Below are 24,501 nucleotides of genomic sequence, written 5' to 3'. Positions count from 1 at the left end.
AAAGGGATGAAGAAATTGTGTTTTAGGTCTGCAGATTGGGAAACATTTAGGAATAGTAGTGAAATAAAAATGTTAAAAGTGGATATGAGTAGTAGAATTGATGATTTAAATTATGTAATGCTTTCTTAGAAGCAGCTAATCAGGCTATAAGGAAGGAAGGTGGGGGAAGGGAAAGAAGGTTTTTACCCTGGTGGACATCAGAATGTTCTGAGGTTGTCAAGAAATGAAATAAAGCTTTCAAATTATTTTTAAAAATCACAACTTTCAGAATCTGAATGAATACAAGAAATTGCAAGCAAATGTAAGAAGAATTATTAAAAATGCAAATAGAGATTATTGGAGGATCATCCATCCATCCATCCATCCATCCATTTTCTTCCTCTTTATCCAGGGTCGGGTTTCGGGGGTAGCAGCTTCAGAATGGAGGCCCAGACTTCCCTCTCTCTCTCCAGCCACTTGTTCCAGCTCCTCCAGGGGAATCCAAGCTGACACCCCACCCACAGCTGAGTGAAGCTGACACAGCTGTGGGAGGGGTGTCAGCTTCACTCAGCTTGAAAATGGTCAGATCCGCCTCTCTGGCTGCAATGCGCGCTCCCGACGCAGGAAGGAGGAACAGATTTCCACAGAGGAACAGAATCACAAGATCTCTACAGCAGAACACGAAGAAAATCAACCACGGATCTTAGGACGTTGCTGACCAAAGTAAATCATAAAGTGAATGTCTGACGATGATGAACATTCAACTGAAAACTAACTTCATCGCGATGTAAGACTGCAGGTAAAATTACATTGTTAGCTGCTCATTTCAGGCCTCTGTGTTTTTAATGGCGGGCCTTGAACGATGACGGTAGTTTTCCTCTGTTAGAAGAACTGGGTGGAGAAACACAGAAGACTGAAAATATGAACTTTGATGGAGAGGAGTTCTGTTCTGTAGTTCAGGGATTAGTTTGAAACAAAGTTATGAAAACTAGTGTTGCTACTGGTTAGAGTTTAATTAAAACTGTGAAACGAAAATGTAACAAACAAATCGCTTTTACCACATCAGTAAAACAGATTTAGACATGAAACCTGTAACTGTTTATTTGCTTAAGTTAATATGTTGCTTTTGTTGTTTATTGCTGAGAGAGATCAAGGTTGAGCGCGTGAACAAGGAGACTGTGGCAAGCCGTTTGAGCATAAATTCGGTTTCGTCTGACTTTCCGTAATTACATTGCAGCATTGGCGTAGGTTTGGGTGTAGACGGTCGTGACATGTCACGACCAATATTCAAGGGATATAAAATAGTCCCGACCAATTTTTTGCCATATTAATTAAAAAAAAAAACATATGTATTTTTTAACCAAAATAAATAAACGAAAATCTACATTGATTAGTTTAATATTTCAATATACTACGCAGTGGTAGCATTCATTTTAAAATTCGCTGTTATGAACTATGACGACCCGCTATTGGCTCACAGAACGTGGATCTACGTTCTTTGATTAGCTGCAACAGGCGGCGGCCAGCTGGTCACACGCGGAACGGAAGCTTGGTCCATGGTGCTGACAGTGAACGCGTCTCCTTCTGAGTTTGACATTTATTATGAGTCTCCATGTCGCCACCAAAAAAGAAAAGGACGACAGACATTAGAAGTTATTTCGCTACCTCGGCTGTAAGTACAGTGAGTGGACCCATAAGTTAGATATCTATCACGCAACGCATTTGTGGTAAAGTCCGGTGTTTAGTAAGGTCAGCACTGAATGTGAGGTAGAATAGGTCTGTTAATTATGTAATACTTTTTCACACAGGATGCTCAGACAGCAGAGCAAGCAATTTTATGAATCTTTTTTCCTCTTAAATGCATAATATCTCAACAATTGGATCTTTTTCCTGAAGTGCAAGAAGTCATTTTTTGTTCTTATCTGCAATTGTATAATCAGTAGATCCAGAGGATATTTCTTTTGATCTTACTTGTAATGTTTGCTGAATTTTGAAAAAGAAAAAGTAAAATGTTCTTGAACTGATCTGCTGAGTATGACTGTATCTGGTTGTATACACAAGATGTATGATCTGGTTATGGTTGGGGGGAGGGGGTGATAAGCCAATGTTGTGCCCCCCCCCCCACTGGTCAAAAATGGTCGGGGGGGGGGGGGGGGGGGGGGGGGGTAGTCAGTAAGTTGTAAGGTCCCACCAAAACTTAGACCAAACCTACGCCCTTGCATTGCAGATATCTAAAATTGCATCTTGACTAGACAAAACTACATTTTGACTATCCGGAATGGTAATTTAAGATATCTGTATTTACATTCTGACTAGGAATAATAATAATTCAAGATATCTGCAATTACATTTTGACTAGTCAAAATTCCTTTCAAGATATCTCAAATAACGTCACCGGAAGGGTCACACGTCCGTAATTATAATTTAAGATATCTCGAACGTAATTATGACTAGTCAGAATTACAATTTTAGATATCTGAAGTAAGAAATTGCGTGTAAGCCCCTCTTTGGCTGTACTGAGCTGTCCAAACAATTGCCTGAACATTCAATGGCGCTGGCAGTTTTGGACAAAATTGTAAGAAAATGCTACAATATAGAAAGAGTTCTTCAGAATGGGATATGCGGAGAGCGCGATTTTATTATATTAATATTAATATTCCGCAGCCCGGGCCAGGTCAAGTAATAACCAGCTGTAGTTTTTATACTGTGGTAAAGCTATCTGCCTCTTCGGAAATGGTAGTAAAGCCAGCCAGCTCTTGATTTTGACATGCTACACAGCACTACAGCTCCCTCCTTTAGCTCCTCTGAAAATAAAAGCACACCTCCGGTTCATGTCTGATTTACGGAGCCCCCTAAGGGACATAGGGAATTTTTTTTCTTTTGCGTTACCTCGCAATACTTTTGCGTTCCCTCGCAAAACCTTTTGCGTTCCCTCGCAATACTGTACTGGTCAGTTATGCAGCATAATTGAATCCTACAAGCCTTTCTTACGGTGGGCGCCGTACTTTATGCTTTAATATAAGGTTATGTGAGGTTTTTCCATGAATGTTAGTATCTTTTTGTGAAATATCTGAAGTTTTATATCTTTCTTTAGGGTAGAAAGGCACCACAAACCTACGATATAAACAGAAACTTTCCGTAAGTAGGAAAGAAATAAAAACACATCGTAATTTGGACTATTTCTGAGTTATTATCGCGGGTAATAAATCATCTGACAGTTTTAATTGTGTCTCTGTTGTGTTCTAGTCTGAATGGTTTAAAGAGCTGCTTTCAGTGCCGCTCCATCTCAGCCTTAACAGACATAAACATGCAGGAAAAAATCGATTTTCAACCAGTGTTTTGCACCAAACAGTTTTTACTATTAACAAGTTTTTATTATTAAAAACACGACAAACTAATGATGGTAAAGGGCCGCACTGGGTTAACTCGGGGAATCGCATCTGTCCTTGTATCAATCAACTCCAAACCTCTTCTTTGTTCTGTCACAATTATCGATTTATTCCATTTTGATGATCAGGCTCCAAACTTTGCCAGGACTGACCGCCCCGCTCACCGCTTCCTAATACACACAAAGCCAGTATCCTTCCCATTCATACCTGGTGACGTCACTCCCACGTCGACACACCTAAGTGTCAAAGCCTCCTGCTCCTGTTATATCAATAATTACTTATTTCATTCATAAGGCTCTTACAGAGCCTCAGTGAAAACTTGTTTATTATTATTAACTGTTTGGTGCAAAAAACACTGATTGAAAATCGATTTTTTTCCTGTATGTTTATGTCTGTTAAGGCTAAGATGGAGCGGCACTGAAAGCAGCTCTTTAAACCATTCAGACTAGAACACAACAGAGACACAATTAAAACTGTCAGATGATTTATTACCCGCGATAATAACTCAGAAATAGTCCAAATTAGGATGTTTTTTTTATTTCTTTCCTACTTACGGAAAGTTTCTGTTTATATCGTAGGTTTGTGGCGCCTTTCTATCCTAAAGAAAGATATAAAACTTCAGATATTTCACAAAAAGATACTAACATTCATGTAAATACCTCACATAACCTTATATTAAAGCATAAAGTACGGCGCTCACCGTAAGAAAGGCTTGCAGTGTTCAATTATGCTGCATAACTGACCAGTACAGTACTGCGAGGGAACGCAAAAGTATTGCGAGGGAACGCAAAAGAAAAAAAATTCCCCATGTCCCCTAGAGGGCTCCGTACTGATTCACACTTTAAGTTGCTTTCCAGCGTCTATTAAAGTTTAAAGCTTTGTGTTCATGCATTTGCAATAGGAAATTATGTATATCAAAATAAATGTATACATTGTGTGAAGTGCATAGTGTCACCCTTAGGAGACACAGGGACACCTGTAGAGGATAGACAGATATAGACAGACAGAGAAAAACAGATGTAAAAAGTAAACATTATGCTGAGGCATTTGAATATGATTCTATTTTAGGTGGTGGAGGTAGACCAGCTATTCATATTAGCTATAAGAGAGCAGATCGACTTTCTTTTGGCCCAAGGTGGGGCTTTGTGGTCCATGGTGGCATTGATGGATGTTCTCGCTTAGTTACTTACTTGAGCTGCAGCACAGACAATCACGCCTCAACAGTGCTATTTCATTTTCTCAAGGCAACAGGCCTCTATGGCTTACCTTCTAGTGAGGTCAGACCATGGTGACGAGAATGTGCAAGTGGCACTGGTGATGAACGTCGGAGTCATCTAACTGGGGAATCCATCCATAATCAGAGAATTGAGCGTCTTTGGAGGGATGTGTTTTTACATGTTCTGGAACCATTTTATAGCACTTTTTATAATCTTGAAGATTCAGCCCTCTTGGATCCCAGCAATGATGTGCACAAACTTTCTCTTCACATAGTTTTTCTTCCTGAGATTCAAAGCCGACTAGACCAATTCAGAAAGGCATGGAACCACCATTCCTTGCGTACAGAAAATAATAAAACACCAACACAAATCTGGACTGAACAGATGTTGGCAAACATGGGTGCCAACAGCAGAGCAACTAACAACGTGCTTGGGGAAAATTCCAGCGCACAAGAGACTCTTGAAGAACTTCTGCAACAGCATGGCCTCTGGCCACTACTGATGCTGAAGAGGTTCCTAGTGTAGTTGTAGAACCAACCAAACCAGGCTCAGTCAGCAGCAACTTCAGTCAGTTAATCTTGCAGTCAATCATATTTCAGATCTGAAGGAGAAATACCAGGCCTGTTGTGCAGAAATAGCAAATGCTTTATTGATTTAAGTACATGTCACTGTTTGCGGAGTGACAAACATCAATAACATTTGATCAAATGCATTGTTATAAAGATACAATTACTACAAATAAAACTCGGAACTGATATGAGTAGGTAACCTTACAAATTTAATTATAAAATGTTAAGGTGTTTAAAGACATGACAAATTAAATATACATTCTGGAGAGGGAAAGAACAATAGAAATTCTACTTTTGGAAATGTTCATGTAGAAATAACAAGTATATCCCAACCCCCTTTTCAAATGCATCTTTTGGAACCTTTGAGCTTCTTTAGAATTGGATTTTGTTTTTAATCCAAATGAGCCGAGTTCATTACATGAACTAGAACAATCATTACAAAAGATTAAACTACAATGCCCATCTACACAGAAAAAACAAAATAAAAATCTTACCTAAGATTTCAAATAAGACACTTCAAATAAGACACAAGTAAGATATAAGTAACTTTTCATCAAGATATGAGCTTGTTTTAAGTCATTTTTTCCTTAATATTGATGAAGAAGAACTTATTACATTGTTAGATTATTTCACTTATAGCAAGGGACAGATGTTCAGTTATAAGTGAAATTAATATGCCAATGTAACTTGTGATGGCCAAATCCATGGCCACACTCTGATGTCGGTAACTCTTTTTATGCACAGTTTATTTTTTCATATAAACACAACAACACTTTAGTTTCAATAAAAACATTTATTAGTTGATTTGAATCCATTTGTTCTATTTGTTAGCGCGCACATTTAGTTAGCATATGTATTTATATGAAACTTAAAGTTAATTTTGTTTGCTTAAGATTAATTCTGTTTGTTTTCCCACCGGTACTTACCTTCCTTCTAGTTGCCAGACAAAGGATGGGGGCCAGAGCTCAGCAGGCTTAAATGCTGATTGGACTGCACCAACCAAAGAAAAACATAAATTGTGAAGTCCAGCAGTGGAAAATTATACTTTTTTTTGTTTTTCCTCAGCTGTATTTTTATCATCATTGCACAGTTGTTGTTGAAGGAAGATAAACCCCTGGCTAGTAGCTTAAAATGTTAAGAAAACAAGAAAACAGATCAACATAAACCCAGAAGACATCCCCGTTGCCGTCATTGGTACGTGCCCTTTAAGACACGCTGTCCGTCCCTTCGTTCCTGCGTCCGTCCGTCCGTCACTGTGCTCAGTCTGTGTCTCTAAAGAACCAGCTTGCCATTGATGGCTCCAATCACAAAGAAGAGCAAGCCCAATGCGAGGACGCGGGTTGTTTGAGAGGATGAGTCTGCAGACAGATGAAGATGAGCACAGTATTGAAATGCACTTGCCTTACACTGCTAAAGCCATGGAGAGCCACAAAGATGAGTTCAGCATCTTTAAACTCAATAATTGCTGACTAATTGTAGAATATGATTTTGTTGAGTTCCAATTCTTTTCATGTTTTTCCTGCTGGCAGGGGGAATTTGTAGTTTCTTTGTTTAGATAAGTTTTGTGTTTAAGTAAATGTTAGTATTTAAAGTTTAATATTTTTGATTTTCAGTTTTGGGTCTTTAGTTTAGCCAAACTTAGCTGTACTGTTATTTGTTTTTGTGTTATTTGTAATTGTATTCTGTTTAGTTACCCCTATTGTGTCTTAATCGGTCTGATCAGCCAGTATATAAAACCCTGTGTGTCATTTCTTTGTTAGGTCAGTTATGTTTGTTTGTGCAGCCAGTTTGTTTACATTTTTTGCCTGAGTTCAGTTTTGTTTCTTTGACCTCTTTTATGAGCTCAGTTTATCTTTTGTTATTTATAATCTTTGGGTTAAAATAAAAAAACCCTATTTTTCTAATATGTCCTGTGACTCCTCCTGTTTTTAACTCGGTCCATCACAAGAACTATTTTTTCAACAATGCTAAATAATTAGACTTAAAACAAGCTCATATCTTGATGAAAAGTTACATGTATGTTAGTTTTATCTCTAATGTACTAAGAAATTTGCACTAGAAAGTATTCCAAAAATACTTGATAAGACCTTTTGTTTCTGCAGTGTGGCTCAAACATCCACCTTTAAATTGTGAAACCAAAAAGTGGTTAAAAAGACAGCAAATATTGCATTTACAATTCAATATTTTCCAAGTTTGGCCACTACATTACCTTTACTATAACTTTCTTTAAAACACTTAACTTTTCAAAACATTCCAACTCTTTTTTAAAAGAACTGCTTATTACACTTATTAGCTGATTATGCAACACCAAAGGTAGGTGCCTGCAGCATCCTGTCTGTCATGTACTGTGTGAAAGACTCATAGTCTGGGTGTACAGGAAGGTGGAGTACTATAAGGCAAGTATTTGCTTCTGGGAAGATTTTGTTGGCCTCATGGAGGAATTTAATTTGTGGACAATGGGGAAAGCCCAGTGGAGGCACCGTGGATGCTTCAGAATCGAACTCCAGTATCATTTCAAGGGCATTCTCCTTCTGAAAGACAAAATGTTGAAATTATTACCTTTGTTATAAGGTATCCAGCATGTACTCTTAAAGACATTGTAGGAGCTATTTCTCCATTTTCAGTTAAATCTTAGAATTTAGATTATTTAGTTTATTTGTATTTTGTTTCTTATTTTCTAGCTGATTAGAGACAACTCGCTGCTGATCGCCGGCCAGTTTGTCATTCCTGAGGTTTGAAAAGCCTCTATAGTTTTAAATTATTTGATAACTTGGCTTTATTTCTGAACCAAATTCGCAGCGACTCACTGTTTTAGTATTTTCCGTTACTGAATTAATGTCTAAATTAAAAAAGGGGGTTGCCACCTTTCATAAGTTTCAATAAGGAACGCCCACCACGGCTTCTCATGTAGATTATGAAAATTGTGAAGTGAAAATGTGAAAGCCAATAATTTCATTTCTCATAATGAACAAAGACTGCGATGGACTGGCTACCTGTCCAGGTGTACCCGCCTCTCGCCCGCTGCTGGTGCGAGATGAGAACAAATCGCTTCAATACGGGACGCAAAATACTGGACTATTCCGTATTTTATAGGGCAAATAGCAACTCCAGTGCTAACTAAATAGGCTACTTAAATTATCCCAATTAATATTTCATTATTCCACTAGCACGAAGCTAACGTAGCCTGGTAAGCTACAGTTATACAAACCGACATCTGAACATCCACTTACCTTGACTTGACGTGGAAAAAGTCTTCTTGTTGCAGAGAATAAATTATCCGTAGGGGAGACCGGGTATGGTTGTAACATAGGGAGAGTTGTAACACCACCAGTTCCACCAATCAGGGATAAGATAGGAGTCACATGATCATTTCAGTGTTTACCCACTTCCTCCCCAATCCCATATTGTGATTGTCAAGGCTGGAAACAGGCACATGCAGATACTAAGGAGAAAAAACAGATTTTGAGGTAAGAAAGTAAATTTTTTGACCATGACTATATTTTGTTTAGCACTTATACTGTTGCAGATAAAACCATATGACTTACATTAGATGAAAGTGTAATTTCTCAGGCAAAATGTGATGCACTTTCCCGTGCTAATTTCAAACCGCTATGCTACTACAGCTAGCTAAACATGGCTGACAGGGTTGGGGTGGGTTGTAACACATCTTTAAAAAGTGTTACAACCATCCCCTTACATACAACTAAGAACATTTTGATTTTAATAATTTTACAGAATGCCTAGGCAGTGGATACGAAAGACTGATAGAGGTGTGCCTGCAGATGTTTTAAAAAAGGCATCTGATGAGGTCACAAAGAAGAGCAAGTCAGTCAGATCAGTTGCGAAGGCGCATGGGATCTGCCATGTAACACTGAGCAGATACTGCAAATCACTGCAGAAGCTGAGAGAACAGGGGTCCAGTGATCTTCCCAGTGTAGGTTATTGGAGCAGCAACAAAGTCTTCTCTGAGGTGCAGGAGGAAGTGTTGGCTGACTATTTGACTCAGGCAGCAGACCTATATTATGGACTGACTCCACGTGAGGTAAGCATATGACAGGTTAGTCACTGGAGACAAGAGAAGAATTGAATACCAGCGTAGGTGCTAGACAAATTTAAAAGCTCAAAGCCACAGGAAGTGCGGGTAAAATGTGCCCTATGCAGCCTCTGGGCCCACCAAGCCTGCACTCCTGGGCTACCATCATTCATTTGTCACCACTGTGACTCTGATTAAGGATACACAGACATAGACACAAACACACACACACGTTGACATTGGTTTTTGTTAGACCTACATGTTTGTTCAGTGTTCATTAAGCATACATTATACATGTTAAGGAAGTTTGTTCTAGTAGAATAATTTACACACATGCACACACACACAAACAGAGTATATTTGAGTTATGGTCAGTCACAGAGAGAGAGAGAGAGAGACATTGTTCTTGTATTGTTCTTTTAATTCAGTAAACCTCTTTTTGAAGCATATCACATGGTGTGGCCTCTGTTTTTGCTTCTTTTGTCTAATTGTTACAACTTACCCCAGCAGGTGTTACAACCTACCTCGGTAGCGGGGTAGGTTGTAACAAAGGAACACCATGTATTTGACATGAACTCATGCGGTCTGTGATATTCTTGCAGAGGTTTGAATTGGTGCCATTTGTAGTAAACAAATGTGGGTATTTTGTATAAAAGTTTGAAAACTCTAGCTCAAAAATTCTGTGAATTAAAGGTGCTGGAGCAAAAAGTGTTACAACCATACCCGGTCACCCCTACATGTAACTTTTCATCAAGATATGAGCTTGTTTAAGTCTAATTATGTCAGGATCTGTGTTTTTCTGTGTTTATTTAGAGTTTTCTGTGTCCTTAAGTCTCTTCGTTGTCCTGTCCTCCCCTTGATTGTTCCCAGGTGTGTCTCGTTTCTGTGATTACCCTCCCGTGTATTTAACTCCACCTGTGTTCCTTGTTCCTCGTCGGGTCCTCGTCAATGTTTCGTCAATGTCGAGTCTAGTTGTCGTCAGTGTTTCCATGTGCCTGCTGTTCGTTGTTTGGACTGAGTTTCACCATTAAAATCATCATTATTCATCATACCTGGGTCCGCTGCGTCTGCCTCACCAACCCTCACCGCAATTCATGACAGAAGGACCCGACCAAACCGAATGGTGAGAAAGCAGTTTATGACCCAGCACGACCAAGAGGCATGGTTCCAGCAGCAGTTGGAGTTGGCTCAGCGGGATCTCTACAAGGACGTAGAGATCCTGCCATCTCCGCTGCTGCTGGAGGAGATGGGACTGGACTCAGACTACACCCTGGCGATTAACCAGTGTCTGATCTGACCAGTCACCACCCCGGAACCCCCTGGATTCGGCCCCCGCCGTTACTCACGCCGGGGGAGACAGCGACATGAGCCGCCGGTGAACCCGGCCCCTCGTCGCCTTCCGGATCCGTCACCTCCGCTGTCAGCCCGGAGACTGCGACGTGAGCCGCCAGTGCACCCGGCCCCTCGTCGCTTTCCGGAGCCGCCACCTCCGAAGCCCGCTCGGAGACAGCGACGTGAGCCGCCGGCAGACCCGGCCCCTCGTCGCTTTCCGGAGCCGCAGCCGGTCCCGAGGCTTCACTGCGGCTCGCCTCCGCAGCCGGTTCCCAGGCTTCGCCGCGGCTCGCCTCCGCAGCCGGTTCCCAGGCTTCGCCGCGGCTCGCCTCCGCAGCCGGTTCCCAGGCTTCGCCGCGGCTCGCCTCCGCAGCCGGTTCCCAGGCTTCGCCGCGGCTCGCCTCCGCAGCCGGTTCCAAGGCTTCGCTCCGGCTCGCCTCCGCAGCCGGTTCCAAGGCTTCGCTCCGGCTCGCCTCCGCAGCCGGTTCCAAGGCTTCGCTCCGGCTCGCCTCCAAGGCTTCCCGGCTCGCCTCCGCAGCCGGTTCCGAGGTTTCGCCCTGGACTTCCTCCAGAGACTCCCTGTGTTCCTCCAGAGACCCCCTGTGTTCCTCCAGAGACCCTGACCTTCTGCGTTCCTCCTGAGACCCTGACCTTCTGCGTTCCTCCTGAGACCCTGACCCTCTGCGTTCCTCCTGAGACCCTGACCCTCTGCGTTCCTCCTGAGACCCTGACCCTCTGCGTTCCTCCTGAGACCCTGACCCTCTGCGTTCCACCTGAGACCCAGACCCCCTGCGTTCCACCTGAGACCCTGACCTTCTGCGTTCCTCCTGAGACCCTGACCCTCTGCGTTCCTCCTGAGACCCTGACCCTCTGCGTTCCTCCTGAGACCCTGACCCTCTGCGTTCCTCCTGAGACCCTGACCCTCTGCGTTCCTCCTGAGACCCTGACCCCCTGCGTTCCTCCTGAGACCCTGACCCCCTGCGTTCCTCCTGAGACCCTGACCCCCTGCGTTCCTCCTGAGACCCTGACCCCCTGCGTTCCTCCTCAGACCCAGACCCCCTGCGTTCCTCCTCAGACCCAGACCCCCTGCGTTCCACCTGAGACCCAGACCCCCTGCGTTCCACCTGAGACCCAGACTCTATCGTTCCTCCCGAGACCCAGACCCCCTGCGTTCCGACTGAGACCCCCTGTGCCCCGACCGAGACCCCGACTCTCTGTGCTCCACCAGAGACCCTGCCTCGGGGGGCTCGTCGTCGCCGTCTGTGGGCGGCCCCCGGGACTCCTCATCGCTGCCTCCAGCGCCACGGACGGCCGCTGGACCGCCTCCGTGGATCCCGCCTCCGGGGGTCCCGCCTCCGTGGTTCCCGCCTCCAGCGCCGCGGACGGCCGCTGGACGGCCGCCGGACCGCCTCCGGGGTTTCCGCCTCCAGCGCCGCGGACGGCCGCCGGACCGCCTCCGTGGTTCCCGCCTCTGGGGTTCCCGCCTCTGGGGTTCCCGCCTCCAGCGCCTCGGACGGCCGCCGGACCGCCTCCGTGGTTCCCGCCTCTGGGGTTCCCGCCTCTGGGGTTCCCGCCTCTGGGGTTCCCGCCTCCAGCGCCTCGGACGGCCGCCGGACCGCCTCTGTGGTTCCCGCCTCCAGCGCCGCGGACGACCACCGGACCACCTCCGTGGTTCCCGCCGCCGCGGACAACCGCCAGACCACCTCCGTGGTTCCCGCCTCCTTTGCCTCCGCCCACCCTGTGGGTAGTTTTTTTTTTACTTTGGATTCTTGGCCCTTCCTGTGTTTCCGCCCACAATGGTGGGTTGTTTTTTGTTTTTTCTGGACTCTGGCCCCCCGTCCAGCGCCCCTCCGCCCACCCTTGTTGTGTTTTTGTTTTGTGGGCGTCTGGTAGCTGCCCTTGAGGGGGGGGTACTGTCAGGATCTGTGTTTTTCTGTGTTTATTTAGAGTTTTCTGTGTCCTTAAGTCTCTTCGTTGTCCTGTCCTCCCCTTGATTGTTCCCAGGTGTGTCTCGTTTCTGTGATTACCCTCCCGTGTATTTAACTCCACCTGTGTTCCTTGTTCCTCGTCGGGTCCTCGTCAATGTCGAGTCTAGTTGTCGTCAGTGTTTCCATGTACCTGCTGTTCGTTGTTTGGACTGAGTTTCACCATTAAAATCATCATTATTCATCATACCTGGGTCCGCTGCGTCTGCCTCACCAACCCTCACCGCAATTCATGACAAATTATTTAGCATTGTTTAAAAAATAGTTACATTGGCATATTAATTTCACTTATAACAGAACATCTTTCCTTGCTATAAGTGAAATAATCTGACAATGTAATAAGTTCTTCTTCATCAATATTAAGGAAAAAATGACTTAAAACAAGCTCATATCTTGATGAAAAGTTACTTATATCTTACTTGCGACTTATTTGAAGTGATTTTTGCACTGGAAAATCTTAGGTAAGTTTTTTTGTTTGTTTTTTCTGTGTAAATGGGCATTGTAGTTTAATCTTTTGTAATGATTGTTCTAGTTCATGTAATGAAAACGGCTCATTTGGATTAAAAACAAAATCCAATTCTAAAGAAGCTCAAAGGTTCCAAAAGATGCATTTGAAAAGGGGGTTGGGATATACTTGTTATTTCTACATGAACATTTCCAAAAGTAGAATTTCTATTGTTCTTTCCCTCTCCAGAATGTATATTTAATTTGTCACGTCTTTAAACACCTTAACATTTTATAATTAAATTTGTAAGGTTACCTACTCATATCAGTTCCAAGTTTTATTTGTAGTAATTGTATCTTTATAACAATGCATTTGATCAAATGTTCTTGATGTTTGTCACTCCTCAAACATAGTGACATGTACTTAAATCAATAAAGCATTTGCTATTTCTGCACAACAGGCCTGGTATTTCTCCTTCAGATCTGAAATATGATTGACTGCAAGATTAACTGACTGAAGTTGCTGCTGACTGAGCCTGGTTTGGTTGGTTCTACAACTACACTAGGAACCTCTTCAGCATCAGTGGTTGGTAGTGGCCAGAGGACCACAAAGCCCCACCTTGGGCCAAAAGAAAGTCGATCTGCTCTCTTATAGCTAATATGAATTGCTGATCTACCTCCACCACCTAAAATAGAATCATATTCAAATGCCTCAGCATAATGTTTACTTTATACATCTGTTTTTCTCTGTTTGTCTATGTCTGTCTATCCTCTACAGGTGTCCGTGTCTCCTAAAGGTGACACTATGCACTTCACACAATGTATACATTTTGACATACATAATTTCCTATTGCAAATGCCTGAACACAAAGCTTTAAACTTTTATAGACGCTGGAAAGCAACTTAAAGTGTGAATCAGACATGAACCGGAGGTGTGCTTTTATTTTCAGAGGAGCTAAAGCAGGGAGCTGTAATGCCTTGTGTCGTCTAGCATGTCAAAATCAAGAGCTGGCTGGCTTTACTATCATTTCCGAAGAGGCAGATAGCTTTACCACAGTATAAAAACTACAGCTGGTTATTACTTGACCTGGCCCGGGCTGCGGAATATTAATATTAATATAATAAAATCGCGCTCTCCGCATATCCCATTCTGAAGAACTCTTTCTATATTGTAGCATTTTCTTACAATTTTGTCCAAAACTGCCAGCGCCATTGAATGTTCAGGCAATTGTTTGGACAGCTCAGTACAGCCAAAGAGGGGCTTACACGCAATTTCTTACTTCAGATATCTAAAATTGTAATTCTGACTAGTCATAATTACGTTCGAGATATCTTAAATTATAATTACGGACGTGTGACCCTTCCGGTGACGTTATTTGAGATATCTTGAAAGGAATTTTGACTAGTCAAAATGTAATTGCAGATATCTTGAATTATTATTATTCCTAGTCAGAATGTAAATACAGATATCTTAAATTACCATTCCGGATAGTCAAAATGTAGTTTTGTCTAGTCAAGATGCAAATTTAGATATCTGGAATGTAATTACGGATAGTCAGACGAAACCGAATTTATGTTAAAACGGCTTGCCATAGTTATCTATCATTTACTTTTCACTAATCAAAACTACATTTCTCCTATCCAAAAATACATTTAAGATATCTTGAATTATGTTGTCATTCGAGATGTCTTTAGTTAGAATTATGACTAGTCAAAACTAAAATCGAGATATCTTGAATTTACTTTAGTCATAATTTAATTGTAGATATCTGAAATGTGTATTTCAGATAGTCAGTTAATTCATTGTAGATATCTTGAATTGAATTCTCCATACAACTCAATGGTAAATCTGACGTCATTTCGACTAGTCAGAATGTAATTAGAGATATCTTAAATCGTTAAAACATGTAGTCATAAAACAATTTGAGATATCTTGAATGTAAGCGCGGTACAACAGAATTGATGTTAAAACGGCTTGCCATACTTTCCATATGCGCAAAACTCAGGGAATGTGCAGAGCTTCCTGTCTGGTATCGCAAACCTGAAAACCGACGAAGAGCAAAAACCCACGGATCTTATGACATTACTGACCAAAGGAAATCATAAAGTGAATGTCTGACGATGATGAACATTCAACTGAAAACTGACTTCATCGCGATGTAAGACTTCAGGTAAAATTACATTGTTAGCTGCTCATTTCATGAACGCGGGGAAGATACGTAGCGTCATCACTCAGCGGCCACGACGCCTAATTTAAAGTATAAACTACAAACCTAATTTCAAACTAGTTTCATACAATATTTGAATAAATATAATAATAAAAAATAAACACCTTGTATCAACAGATGACATCAAACAAAAAGTAATAAACAGGAATAAAATAATCTGTAACCAGAAAAATATTATTGTTGCTGTTACTTGAAAGTTTCATAATATACAAAAGGTATTAAATTTGTTTTTCTATAGACCAGTGATATTTTTGTTTAATACAGTAGAAAATATTTTCCAGGCTTTAAGATGACAAAGTCATTGAGAGATTACAACTACAGCAGATTTACAACTTTAATTTATTTTCTCAATGTGTATGTTTGAAAAAAATTGTAGAAGAAAGAAATCACTAATGTTTAGCCATTTATTTATCACAAGTCATATTATCACCTCAACATTCAACAACAGCATCACATGCTGCATGATTTCCTAACATTCTGCAGCCCTGCTTCATGCTGCAGTTCCCAGAGTTCCTACAGGTTAACAATGTGTTTGTGTTTCTTGTTTTACAGACGTTGACCTTCAGCATTAAGAGTCAATTTGGTTCATCCTCTATGAGAGGATGTTTTCTGTTCCAGACAAGTTTCATCCTCATCCTGCCTTTGACAATGACATCTTGGGCAACAACATCTATGCTGCTGGTAAATTTATTTATGACAAAAAAAATGTATATTTTTATTAGAAGAGGGTTTTTTTTTTTTTTACAAAATGGTAATTTTATAAATGATTTAGACTCTTTTTAAGTTTGACATGTCTTGAAAACAAATTCCTGTGTTTGCTATGAACATAATACATATTTTAAAATGTATAGAAGTTTTGCCAGAGAGTTTTACTGTCAAAGGTGAAAACGAATGACATGTACTGATGTTACTGATTATGTTATTATTGTATTTGTTCTCTTCAAAACATTTAGGTTTCACAGAAAAGCAAAAAGAGAAATATGTAATCAAATTTGCATTTCTAGAATTGAATTGAATATATTGTTGCGTTTCTTGATGTAAATCAGGGGTGTCAAACTCAAATACACAGTGGGCCAAAATTTTAAATTGAACAAAGCCGCGGGCCAAGGTTGAACATTTTATAAATAAATATTGAACAAGCAAGGCTTATATAACTTAAAAGTGCAGGCGTGCATAATTGAGTTGCTAAAAATAATAATAAAACATATAAATGGCATATTAAATAAAATTTAAATAAAAATTGAATGTCTCCTTTCTGAGGTAAATGTCAAAATTTGCTTCGTACACAGACTAATAAATTTGAAAATAAAATAACATAACAACTATGAATAAATCATTAAATAAACTATGAATAAACCATTTAGGCCTTGGAGTAACAAGAAAATGTGCGTAGAAAACGTATTTATTGCTCATTTTGCGACACACTGATCTACTCAGCCAAGTCAGATATCTGGCATCTTTTTTTGGATGCCAGTTCATCAATGTCGGGGCTCAGAGTTTGAGCTGAGGAAACCTTCATTATCGAACAAAGATGTTCGTCAGTCAGACGTCTCCTGTGAGACGTTTTCGTCATCTTCATTAAGGAGAAAAGTTGCTCACATACATATATATGTAAACAGATATTCTGTCTCCCACCTGTCTAGAAAAGTTATATTTTCTGTCTTTCTTTTTGCCATTTTTTGGTAGGGTAACACAGTGACAGCTGTAGTTTGAGGTCGCAGTGTGGTTTGGGGGAGAGGCACGGGGATGCGGGGTGCGCCGGGGCTTTCAACCGAAGGAGTGCGCAAGAAGATGGATCACCACCTTCCTAATACATCTATGTCCGCTACCATAAGTGCTACTGACACAGAGGAGGAGGCGTGTCTGCCTCTGTCCTGATTGACGCGCCAAAAAAAACAGCAGAGCATTATGGGATTTGTAGTATAAGCAGTGAATGCGGCGTCACAGCGTTGCCACTGTATAGTACCGGCAGGCCGGCTCTAATATTAATTTGAAATTGCCTCGCAGGCCAAATATAATTACACCCGCAGGCCAGAGTTTGACACCTATGATGTAAATAGTCTTGTAAAGTTGCTTAAGATGAAATGTGTTGTGAATTGGAACTTCATATATAAACTGAATTAGGGCTGTTGTAAAAGAATATTTTAGTAATGGAGTACCGTATTTTCCGCACTATAAGGCGCACCTTCAATGAATGGCCTATTTTAAAACTTTTTTCATATATAATGTGCACCGCATTATAAGGTGCATAGAATAGACGCTACAGTAGAGGCTGGGGTTATATTATGCATCCATTAGATGGAACTGCGCTAAAGGGAATGTAAACAAAATAGTCAGATAGGTCAGTCAAACTTTATTAATAGATTACAAACCAGCGTTCTGAAAACTCCGTTCATTCCCAAAATGAATAAACAGATGCTTTATTATTTTCCCCGAGGTAAAGTCAGTGACGTGGTATTTTAGTGACAGTTTATCTTTTAACAACAGCAAGGTATAATATATAGTGGAGGGGAACTTTTTCTCGATTCAATAAACACGTAAAAAACAGTCTGATACTGTTACGGTAAATCAAACGTTAGTGCAATCACAATATATATCCACTTCCGCACCATTGATTCGCTCATGTTAAATTCTCTCGCTGCTCTATTCCCGTGTTCTACTGCGTGACTGATCGCCTTGAGCTTAAACTCTGCGTTGTAAGCGTGTCTCTTAATAGGAGCCATTTTGGGGTCTTTACACAAAACCCAGCATGCACCGCGCGCTTCTTCTTCTACGGGGGAAAATGAAGTCAGAGGCTGCTTACCGTAGTTGCGAGACCTGTTGTGGCTCAATATTGGTCCATATATAAGGCGCACCGGATTATAAGGCGCACTGTCGGCTTTTGAGAAAATTGAAGGTTTTTAGGTGCGCCATACAGTATAGTGCGGAAAATACGGTACTCTATGGAATATTTTTACAATTAATAGGGGAATTGGATCTCTCTCTCTCTTTCTCCATTCCTACCGTTCGCTCCAAAAGCATGACAACACGATTCCAACAACAAAAAAGCTTTTGTACTCCAACCATCGCGCCACAAAATTCAACACCATGAATTGCTGCTAGCACTTCACAACAACTCATAGGCAGTAGTAAGAGCGCTGCCCTCCACAAATAATGACCCGGGCATTATTTGTGCCCGCGCACAATTATGCTTTATTGTGCGCTACATAATAAAGCATAATTTAACGAAGCTTCCAGGCAGATACATTTTCCTCGAGGAATTTTAATAAACCAAGAACTCGAATCGTTTCAGCCCTAAACTGAATTAAATTCAATAATTGCAGCAACTAATGCTAAGGACAGGTTGACCTCTACTAGAAGTTAATCTAATAATATAAATAATTGTTGTTATAAATTAATGTTATGCTGACATAGAACTGCTCAAATATTTCATCAAAGCAGGATAAACAATAACTGATCTTAAAGGGAAATGCTGCTGTCAGCTAGAATCTGATCCTAATTGTTAGAAAAATGTTTTTTCTTTTCACAGGTGATTCTGATGAGAAACTTCAGAGTCAAATCCATCACATGTCATCTAACTGAATACAAGATAGGAGAAGAGTGCTGTCCTATGTGTTCTGCTGGTATGTTCCAGTTATGAATTATTGTTTATTCTCATATATACTCTGTTATAGGTAGGCTGCTTTCATTGCCTGAATCTTGTTCATCATGCAACCCATCTTATTCTTTAACATGATAAACTGTTTATTTTCCAACAGGCCATAGAGTCAGAATAGACTGCACTGAGTTTAAAAGTACATCCTGTCAGCGATGCACAGATGGGACATTTATGGACCTGCCAAATGGACTAAAGAGATGTAATCCATGTTCTACCTGTGATTCAGGTGCAGCTATGTTTGTGACTTTTCTACGTGTTTTTTTATTTTTGCATAAAAAAATTTGTTTACGGCCACAAGCACCTGTGTTCAAAAATATATGCAGAATTTAAAGATGTAAGACCCAAAATCTTTAGAATGGCTTTTATCTTACAGAAGAAAATGACCTCACTGATTGAACTCCATGTTGTTAGTCCTTCTCAGCATGCTACTTTTAATGAGTTAATCACACATTGCAGGTGGGCAAGGGTGGTTCTACATGGGGGCATCTGTCGGCCAATACAGTCATATGAAAAAGTTTGGCCCCCCCTATTAATCTTAATTATTTTTATTTCTAAATATTTGGGTGTTTGCCACAGCTATTTCAGTTTGATATATCTAATAACTGATGGACACAGTAATATTTCAGTATTGAATTGAGGTTTATCGTACTAACAGAAAATGTGCCAATATGCATCAAAACAAAATTTGACAGTTGTAAAAATTTGGGCACCCTTATCATTTTATTGATTTGAATACTCTTAACTACTTTTCACTGACTTATTGAAACACAAAATTGGTTTGGTAACCTCATTAAGCTTTGAACTCAATAGACAAGTGTATCCAATCATGAGAAAATGTACTTAAGGTGGCCAGTTGCAAGTTGTTCTCCTGTTTGAATCTCCTCTGAAGAGCGGCATCATGAGCACCTCAAAACAACTCTCAAATGATCTGAAAACAAAGATTGTTCAACATAGTTGTCTAGGGGAAGGATACAAAAAGTTGTCTCAGAGATTTAAACTGTCAGTTTCCACTTTAGGAACATAGTAAGGAAATGGAAAACCACAGGGACAGTTCTTGTTAAACCCAGAAGTGGCAGGCCAAGAAAAATGTCAGAGAGGCAGAGAAGAAGAATGGTGAGAACAGTCAAGGACAACCCACAGACCACCTCCAAAGACCTGCAGCATCATCTTGCTGCAGATGGTGTCACTGTGCATCGTTCAACAATTCAGCACACTTTGCATAAGGAGAAGCTGTATGGGAGAGTGATGCAACAGAAGCCTTTTCTGCAAGCATGCCACAAACAGAGTCACTTGAGGTCTGCAAAAGTACATTTGGACAAGCCAGCTTCATTGTGGAATAAGGTCCTGTGGACTGAAGAAACAAAGATTCAGTTGTTTGGTCATAAAAAAAGGGTGTTATGCATGGCGGCAAAAAAAAATTCAGCATTCCAAGAAAAACACTTAAAATTTGGTGGAGGTTCCATCATGCTTTGGGGCTGCATGGCCAATGCTGGTACTGGGAATCTTGTTAAAGTTGAGGGTTGCATGGATTCCACTCAATATCAACAGATTCTTGAGAATAATGTTCAAGAATCAGTTACGAACTTGAAGTTGAAGGATGGATATTTCAGCAAGATAATGATCCAAAACCTTCTCCAAATCTACTCAGGCATTCATACAGAGGAACAATTACAATGTTCTGAAATGGCCATCCCAGTCCCCAGACCTGATTATCATTGAACATCTGTATGATGATTTGAAGCAGGCTGTAAATGCTCGGCGACCATCAAACTTAACAACTGGAATTGTTTGCAAAGAAGAATGGCCAAAAATACCTTCATCCAGAATCCAGGAACTCATTAAAAGCTACAGGAAGCGACTAAAGGCTGTTAGTTTTGCAAAAGGAGGATCATCTAAATATTGATACCACTTTTCTGTTGAGGTGCCCATATTTTTGCACCTGTCAAATTTTGTGTTAATGCGTACTGCACATTTTCTTTTAGTCCAATAAACCTCATTTCAATACTGAAATATTACTGCATCCATAAGTTATCGGTTGTATGAAACTGAAATAGCTATTTGAATATGTTCACAGGAGCTGGTCTGAAAGTAAAGCGACAATGTGTAATAACTGCTGACACAGTTTGTGAACCAATGGAGGGATTCTACTGTACAGACCTTAAATCAGGAGGTTGTTCTGTAGCACAGAAACACAGGAGCTGTGAACCAGGACATTACATCAGCAGGATGGGTTGGTCTGATTCTCTTCAACACATAAATGCTTTTATTTTTAGATTAATTCTGACTTTTGAAAAGAATAAACTGAGTTACATGTTGATCAGAACTAAAAATCAGATCAGAATCTTCTGACTAACTTTAAAGTGATTTGTGTTTCTCCAGGAACAGCCTCCACAGACACAGAATGCTCTGAATGCAGCAGTGGATCATTTTCTGATGGAACAATGTTGTCATGTCAGCCTCACACACAGTAAGCTGGTCTCTTACAAACAGCATAAACACAGGATAATGTTTTACCAAATGATTTACCTGGATTCATGTTTCTGTTATTTCAGATGTGAAAACGAAAACCTTCAGCTGATAAAAGCAGGAACAGCTTCAACTGATGCTGAATGTGGAGAAAAAAGTTACAACACCACAGAAATTGTGATCAGTGTTTTGTTTTTGGTGTTTTTATTAGTTGCAGCAGCAATTGTTGTTGTTGTTGTTCTCTGGAAAAATAAAAAAATTAAAATACCAAGTGAGTTGGAAAAAAACTGTAGTTAAAATATTATCAGCATTTTATTTTTTACTGTTTTAATAATTGTAACATTTCATTTTTAACAGACATTTGTACAAAACGACAAAAACCCTAAAGGGTAAGTAGGTTTTTAACTGAACTGTAATGTGAACAGATATTGATAAAAATATTTAGTTTAGTCAATAATTTGTCTCGTCTTCTACATGAAAGGACCAAGCAGGAGAACAGAGAGAGTGTTTAAATGCACAAGGTAAGAAGAACATTGTTCTTTACTTAATAATAATAGCATTATTATTAATAATAATAATAATAATAATAATAATAATATAGGATAGATAGTTTTTTCTGGTCATTGTTCTGAAAGACTAAGATTGATTATTTTCTCTAAGGAATGAAAAAAAAACGTCTTTATAGTCTAAAATCTGATATCAGGGATTCTGGTTGAGCAGCTGTCTGGATGTTTCTATTAAAATCTAATAGGTTTGGTGTCTTTTCTCTATACAGGACAATAAACACACTGATGGTGACAAGCTACTAGCTAGTAGCCACAGCTTCCCTGGGACAGTCTAACACAGGCATGTCCAAAGTCCGGCCCGGGGGCCAATCACGGCCCGCGGTCAGATTTTATACGGCCCGGTTCGGTTCCAGCTTCGGTTTTATAATGTATTATTTATGGCCCGCCTGCACTGTGAAACAGAATAAATAAATCATAAAACTTGAAACTGTAATTCCTCCTTTCACCAAATGGTGGCAGCACCACTTTAATACTATCAGTCTCTGCCTCCGTGCAGCGAACCCCTCTCCACTCATTTCTGCCATGGCCACTGCAAAGAAAACAAGTTGACAGTGAGGGCCGCCGCTTTCAAGAGAGATGGGAATTATAATACTTCACTGAAAATCAAGGCAATTGTGCTTGTCTAATTTGTAATGAGACGGTTGCCTTGTTTAAGGATTTCAACGTAAAGAGACACTACCAGACTAAACATGCTAACACATACAACAAGCTAACAGGAAGTGACCGTGCTGAAAAACTGAAGCAGCTCCAAGCTGCCCTGGCATCACAACAGCGATTTCTTTGGGCCTGGGTCAAAAGAAAATACCACCAAAGCAAGCTACGAAGTGGCCATGTTAATAGCTAAACATGGCAAACCTTCTACTGAAGATACATTTATCAAAGACTGTGTTATGAAAATGGTGGAGAACATTTTGCCCTGAGAAGAAGCAAGAATTTGAGAAAAATGTTTGCCTGGCAGTAACAGTGTGGCACTGAGAGCTGAGGACATGAAACTGAGTGTTTTGAACGGCAACGTCTGTCACTATCAGCAGTGAAGAGCCAAAAGAACATTTATGCACCTGGATTTATGGCACTTATTTTTATTAAACTCTTGAGTAAGATTTGGTTATGAACCTGTAGATATTGTAAATGACAAGAGCAAAATTCACTTGTTTTAAGATTTAATAATAACTGACAACTTTGCATTACTTATAACTCCTGTTTAAAATGTTCTTGAGGCAAAGATATTTTTAAACTCATGTAAATTTAAGGTATTTCATACAGTTTGTTCAATGTTATCTGACTCTCCAGATATGAAAGAAAGGCAGAATTTGGGTTTTTAGAGTTGTTCTCATTTGCCTGAGTGGCTTATATTTGTTTTTTTGTCATTTGAAAAATAAAGATAATTGTGACAATGAAAATTGTTTTATAACAGTGTGTATTTGCATGACACTTTTGTAGTTAAAAAATGTCCGAACAAACTATTGGCCCCCGGGCATCTTCACTTTATCAAATCTGGCCCTCTTTGCAAAAAGTTTGGACACCCCTGGTCTAACAGAAGTGATGCTACCAAACATTGACACCACCAGGTCCTCTGATCAGCACCAGCAGGCAAGGCAAGTGAACTATCTTGCAGAAGGACGCAACGACAGAGATGAGTGAAGCGGGAATTAAACCAGCAACCTGCCAATTGCAGGGCGAAGTTTTACCACCATCACCAGGAAATGAATTATTCCATGTGAAACCAACCTCAGACATTTGTACAATTTTATAAAGAAACCTGATGATCCACCAGCTTTACGATCATTTTATTGATATTCATGTTCTGCTTCACAGGAACCCATCCATCCATCTGTCCATCCATCTTCTTCCACTTATCCGGAGTCGGGTTGCGGGGGTAGCAGCTTCAGAAGGGAGGCCCAGTCTTCCCTCTCCCTGGCCACTTGTTCCAGCTCCTCCAGGGGAATCTCGAGGCCTTCCCAGGCCAGCCGAGAGACATAGTCCCCAGTGTTGTATAGTAACGAAGTAAAAATACTTCACTACTTTACTTAAGTATATTTTGGAGTACTTCATACTTTCCTCGAGTATGAAAATTTTTGATGACTTTCACTTTTACTTCACTATATTTCCGAACTTAATTGCGTACTTTTACTCCGATACATTTTCAATGTGTGGTTTAGTTACTCGTTACAAAAAAGCGAGAGAGAGAAACGCAAGTGTTTTGACCCCACCTACTGATTAGCAAGTAGCAAGCAGGCTACCGAACAAAGTCCGTAGCCTGCTTGCCTGAGCTGGTTCATCACCTCCAATAGGATACACCTGTTTCGCTTCTCCCATTAAACACAAAGCAAGTCTCGCAATCAGGAACAGCCACAAGGAGGAGGAGACGGAGACCACAACGACTGCAACTACGTCGGACACGGCTCCAGGGGAACCACCAGCCGGTGATAGGGTGACCAGACGTCCTCTTTTTCCCGGACATGTCCTACTTTTCAGACCTAAAAAGATGTCCGGGGGGAATTTAAAAATTGTCCGGGATTTTGGTCAATTGCCTCAAAACACATTACATAGCTTACAGTGCATTGTAGGGCACTGCGCTGCGTGTCACGTAATCCCTGAGCCGCGTCAGTGGGCAGCACCCCCCCCCTCCAAAGTT

The 24,501-nt window shown here is 40.7% G+C and overlaps 1 long non-coding RNA gene across 4 annotated transcripts; it reads left to right on the top strand.

The window, feature by feature from the left end:
- The first annotated feature begins 581 nt into the window (after positions 1-581).
- On the top strand, positions 582-22,303 carry LOC111608594. 4 transcript variants are annotated; one of them, XR_002752756.1, is made up of 11 exons: positions 582-778; positions 14,955-15,107; positions 15,729-15,857; positions 18,706-18,799; positions 18,935-19,060; positions 20,909-21,064; positions 21,214-21,301; positions 21,387-21,571; positions 21,658-21,689; positions 21,782-21,821; positions 22,076-22,303. It is a non-coding gene; the product is annotated as an uncharacterized LOC111608594 (long non-coding RNA). The 4 variants fall into 4 exon arrangements; XR_002752755.1 differs by having other exon boundaries at positions 14,955-15,119; XR_002752760.1 differs by lacking the exon at positions 14,955-15,107 and having other exon boundaries at positions 582-766.
- Positions 22,304-24,501: the final 2,198 nt, after the last annotated feature.

This window comes from Xiphophorus maculatus, chromosome 1, assembly GCF_002775205.1.
Source record: "Xiphophorus maculatus strain JP 163 A chromosome 1, X_maculatus-5.0-male, whole genome shotgun sequence".
In the NCBI taxonomy this organism is placed as follows: Eukaryota; Metazoa; Chordata; class Actinopteri; order Cyprinodontiformes; family Poeciliidae; genus Xiphophorus; species Xiphophorus maculatus.
The sequence above is the reverse complement of the archived record's forward strand: the minus strand, read 5'-3'. Positions and strand labels throughout refer to the sequence as shown.